Below are 6,081 nucleotides of genomic sequence, written 5' to 3' on the forward strand. Positions count from 1 at the left end.
TTAGTAGGGCATGGTGGTGTGCGCATGTAGTCCTAGCTACTAGGGAGGCTGAGGCAGGAGAATCACTTGAATCCAGGAGGCAGAGGTTGCAGTGAGCTGAGATCATGCCATTGCACTCCAGCCTGGGCGACAGAGTCAGACTCCGTCTCAAAAAAAAATAAAAATAAAAATAAAATAAAAAAAGAAATAGACATTAAAATGCACAAATGAAAGTGTACATATTATTACTTTAAAAAAGTGAACATACCTGTGTAATACTCAGTAAGTTCAAGGAATAGAACATTATTAGCATATAAGGACCTCCCCTTTGTCACATTTTGTCATTACTCCCTCCAAAAGAAATTGCAATCTTGATTCTTTTATCTTGCAATTAGTTTCAGGTTGCTGACCTTTATATAAGTAGTAACAAATCATATGCACTTTGTTGTACCTATATTGGGTTGTGTAATTGCAGTTCACTCATTTTCATTGCTGTAGAATATTTCATCACATAAATATACTAAAATTCATTAATCCCGACTTTTGACAGACATAGGTTGTCTTTAATTGTTGGCTACTGTTAATCTTCTTGTATGGGATTTGGGCACACAAGTACACATTTCTGTTGAATATATACCTAGGAGTGGAAATGATGTGTAATAAGGTGTATGTTTGTTCAACTGTGGTAGATTTGGTCAAATAATTTTCTGAAGCAGTTGTACTATTTAATGCTTGTACCAGCAATGTCTGATGTTGCTCTATATCCTCACCAGGGTTTGGTGTTGTCGTTCTCCTTAATTTTATCCATTTTGGTGGATACATAGTGATATTTCACTGTAATTCTAATTTGCACCTCTTTGACAACTAATAAAATTTGACCATTTTACCTACATTTATTGGCCATGGTTATTACCTTTTGTGAAATATCTGATCAACTCTGTTGCTCATTTCTTTTTTGAGTTGTCTTTTTTCTTCTGGTGGTGTAGTAGTTGGTATATTCTGGATACGTGTCCTTTTGAAACATGTGCCTTGCAAACATCTCTTTCCAGTCTATGGTTTGCCTTTTTCACTTTCTTAATGATGTCTTTGGATGAATATAATCTCCTAATTTTAATGTGGTCTTCCTTAATGGTTAGTGCATTTTGTGTACTGTTAAAGATAGCTTTACTTATCCAAGAGCATAACAATATATTCTTATTTTTTGGAAATGTATTTTTACCATTTGTTTTTATGTCTACAAAGCACCTGAATTGATTTTTGTGTATGCCGAAAGGTAAGGTCCTTTATATATTTTTTCTTTACATATAACCAATTTGCTCAGCAGTATTTATTGAGAAGAAAATTCTTTCAATATTTCAGTGCAGTTTCACTTTTGTCATAAAGCAAGTGATTACATATTTGTGCAGATTTGTCTTTAGGTTCTCCTCGTATACACTGTCTCCTTTCTCTGTGTATATACTGTCTTAATTACTATATATTGTATTAAGTCTTGATTTCCGGTAATGTATCTCTGTTGAATTTGCTCTTCTCCAAGATGATCTTGGTTATTCTTATCCCTTTATATTTCCATATGGATTTTAAAATTATCTTGTGGATTTCCATATTTAAAAATATCTGCTAGAATTTTGATTGAATCTATATATCATTTTTGAAAGAAATGCTATCTTTTCAACATTGTATTCTGTTCAGAAACATGGTAAATCCTTTCATTTGTAGTTTTTATAGTCTTTAATTTCTCTCAGTAATAGTTTTTGGTTTTACATGTGTAGATCTTATGCATATTTTATTAGATATTTTTTCTTGTATTTGCTTTCTTTGGATGCTGTTGCAAATTGTACGTATATTTTTATAATTTCATTTTCTAATTGTCTGTTAGTGTATATAAAAGTAAAATTGATTTTTAAAATATTGACTATTCCTTCAATTCCCTTGCTAAATTTGCTTATAAGTATTAATTGGTTTACTGTAGAAGCCTTTGAATTTTATACATATAGAGTTACATCATCTGCCAATAATGTCATTTTTTCTTTTTTTTCTAATCTTTGTATCTTCCAGTTATTTTTCTTGCTTAACTCTGGCTAGATGTTGAACAGAAGAGGCATTAATGGACATCTTTGTCTTTTTCCAACTTCATGGAGAAAAGCTTCTGTGTTTATGTATGATACTAATTATGGGTTTTATGTAGATACCTATTAATATCTACATATATTATTAGGAAATTTTATTCTATTTCCAGAAGTGCATTGATCAATTTTCAAACATCTGTGGATTTTCTACTTAAAAAATTCAGTTTCTAATCAACAGCAATAAGATCAGAGAATGCACTATGATTTTAATTCTCAGAAATGTGTTGAACCTGTAACAACATTGAATAAAACATGATCTGTTTTAGCATACAATATATTCCACATGCACTTGAAAGAATACCTATCACCTTTAAACACAATGTCATAATAAGTCAGTTACGTCATGAATGTTTATTTTCTTGCTAAAATCATCTGTATCCTTACTGATTTTTGTCCACTTTTATTATTACTTAGGGAAATATGTTAAAATTTTCCACTATGATTGCTGATTTGTGCATTTTCTATTTCTGTCAATTTCTTTTGTTTCGTATATTTAAAGCAATGTTATTAGATAGGTAGACGTATAAATTTTAAACTGCTGTATTTTTCTCATGTCCTAACCCTTTTATCATTTAAATATGCTCTCTTTATCTCTAATAAAATTAGGTTGCCTGAATATTTACCTTGTTTGATATCATTGTAGCAACATCAGTCTTATTTTGATTCATATTTTTGAGTTGTTTTTCCATCCTTCACTTTCACCCTCTCTGTGGTATTTAAGGGCATATGGGTTTGTGCATGTGTGTTTTAATAGCATAAAGTTGGGTTTAAAAAATAATCTCACATCTTCGTTTTAACCATGTTGTATTTAGTCCATTTATATTTAATGTAACTGCTGATACATTTGAATTTATGTTTACCATACTAAAATTAATTTTCTATTGTGTTTACTTATTTTGTTTCTGTTGTTTCTTTGTTTTGCACTAATTAACTATTTCCATTAATCCACTCTCATATTTGGCTAGTTTAGTAATTATACTTCACAGATTTTTATTGATTTCCCAAGAGATTGCAACTCACACTCTTATTTAAGAGAATCTATTTTATTTGTGTTTGTGTGGTTTTTTTGGTTTTTGTTTGTTTGTTTGTTATTTCTTCTTGAGACAGGGTCTCTGTCAGCCAGGTTGAAGTGCAGTGGCATGATCATACTCTTGGGTTCAAGTGATCCTCCTACCTTAGCCTCCTGAGTAGCTGGCATTACAGTTTCGAGCCACCATGCCCAGCTATTTTTTTTTTTTTAGAAATGGGATCTTGCTATGTTGCCCAGGCTGGTATCAAACTTGGTCTCAAGTGACCCTCCAACCTCAGCCTCCCAAGTAGCTGGAACTACAGGCACATGCTGCCATGCCCAGCCCAGAGCATCTGTCTTAAATTTGCACTCTTACTAACTTCCAGAAAATACAAAACCCATAAAACACTTTATTTTATTTACCCATTTCTTGATTTTTGTATTCATATTGTCATGCATTTTAATTCTAGCTGTATTTTTAATTTTAATTTTTATTTATTTATTTTATCGAGACGGAGTATCGCTCTGTCACCCAAGCTGGAATGCAGTGGCACGATCTCAGCTCACTGCAACCTCCGCCTCCTGGGTTCAAGCAATTCTGCCTCAGTCTCCTAAGTCGCTGGGGCTACAGGCGCATATGCCACTATGCTCGGTTAATTTTTGTATTTTTAGTGGAGATGGAGTTTTGCCATGTTGGGCAGGCTGGTCTCGAACTCCTTACCTCAGGTGATCTACCTGCCTCGGCCTCCCAAAGTGCTGGGATTACAGGCATAAGTTACTGTGCCTGACTAATTCTAGCTGTATTTTAAACCACAAAGTAATTTATTTCTTTTTGTAGATGTTATGTATTTTCAGATGTACATGCATAGTTACCATTTCCATTGCTCTTTACCTCTCTGTGCATTTATCTATTTGCTTCTGGCTTCTTTTTCATTTTGCTCAAAGAAATACTTTACTATTTTCTTTAATCTGTGTCTACTGCTAATGAGTAATCTTAGTTTTTATATTCTTCTTTCATTTTTGGAGGCCATATTATCTGAGTCTAAAATTCTGCTTTAGTAGGGTTTTTTCCCCCCTTTAAGCACCTTAAAGATAAGGCATTACCTCCTGGTTTCCATTGTCTCTTCCACTTCTTTGAAAGAAATGATATTTTCGCCCTCCGGGCACTCTTAAGATTTTTCTCCTTGTCTATACGTTTTGCTAGTTTTATGCTGAAGTCCCTCATTATGATTTTCTTTGTATAGTTTTCTTTATATTTATTCTACTTCAGGTACACAGGATGTTCTGAATTTGTCCTTGCAGTTTTTCTTCAGCATTGAAGAATTCTTGGTAAAAGTCTCTGCAATATTACATTTGCCACATTCTCCCTCTGCTCTCTTTCCAGCACTCAAGTTGCATAAATATTAGACCTTTTTATCACGACCCACATATGTCTTATGCTCTTTTCTGTACTTTCTATTCATTTTACTCTACATGCTTCAGTCTCAGTATTTTCTACTGACTTATCTTCCAGTGTTGTAATCCCTATTTTAGCTCTTTCCAAACTACTGTTAAGCTTATCTTTTAACATATGCATTTAAGTAACTATGTTTTTAGATTTATATGTTTTATTTGCTTTTGTTTACGTTTCAGTTTTGTGGTAAATTTCTCTGTCATGTTTCATTTCTTGAAGCTGTCGATTAATTTATCTTAAATTATGTGTCTGTTATCTTTAATATTTGTGTCACGTTTGGGTTTCTTTCTATTGTCTGCTTGTTCTTTTGAGACTCCTTCTTGAGACTCCTTCTTCAACAAGATTGTACTGTCTTTTTTTTTTTTTTTTCATTGAATCATAGACATTCTGTTTGATTGTAAGAACCCATCTGTTATCTCATTCCAGAGAAGATTCATTCCCTTCTCTGACGGGGAGCAAAAGAATGGAACATATCAACCTAATGATGAATTGAGCTGACTGTAGATGGTTTTCTGCCTTTGTAAGACTTAGTATTCCTCTTTCCAAGGGTATAGCTTTCTAGATATCCTAGTTGAGAGTCCTCACAGGATCATGAGAATGCCAGTATTCTGTCCTGCTTTATATATATATTTTTCTGAATGTCTCTTAGCCTATTGTTCAATGCAGCTTAATTAGTAAATTCCTTGAAGAGTGGAGTGGTACAAATCCTGATTCTTTTTCTTTGGATTCTATGTCCCTCAAATTTCTCTCTCTTTTGATATCACAAAACTCCAATATTTTACTTCTTAGTCTCTTGAGATTGCCTAAAACTTCTCTGCCTATTAACAGCTGGCCTTCATCTGCGTTTCCATCTTCTTGCTCTAAGCCAAGAATTGGCAGATGCCATAAAGGGGAAAAAATATTTTTAAAAAATTGGGATTGCCATGGTAAGCTCCCTTTTCTCCACAAGTTTGCTCCGAAGTCTTGACTATTTCAGAAACTCTCCTATGCCTTCATCTTGTGTCTTTGCATATTGTCCAGCTTTTCCTAATTGCTTTTAGCTACAGCTTATTATTATTATTTTGTTAATGAACATCCACTTTCAAATCTATTAACTTTGGAAAAATAATTATCTACTAATATATATTGTAAAATAAATAAGTTTATTTATTTATTTCAGGTTTTAAAAAAAGTCTATTTTATTATTTTTGATCTACTATAAGCTGCTCCATGATATTTGGAAGTGGAAGTCACTTCCTATGAATATTTTCTTCAGAAAATAATTATATTAGATAATGTTCAGTGATATTTTACATGTTAAATTGTTGGAAAAAAATCACTTAAAACTGTATATACTCTGGTATTACAAGGAGTTACAGTGTATAACATTATGAGTATTCTTTCGTTCTTTCTCTTTATTTGTTTTCTTCTCTCTTCCCTTCCCTTCCCTTCCCTTCCCCTCCCCTCCCCTCCTCTCCCCTCCCATGCCCTCCCCTCCTGTCCTCTCCCCTGCTCTTCTCTTTCTTTCTTTCTAC

The sequence above is a fragment of the Mandrillus leucophaeus genome, unplaced genomic scaffold (genome assembly GCF_000951045.1).
Source record: "Mandrillus leucophaeus isolate KB7577 unplaced genomic scaffold, Mleu.le_1.0 Scaffold460, whole genome shotgun sequence".
NCBI classification, from domain to species: Eukaryota; Metazoa; Chordata; class Mammalia; order Primates; family Cercopithecidae; genus Mandrillus; species Mandrillus leucophaeus.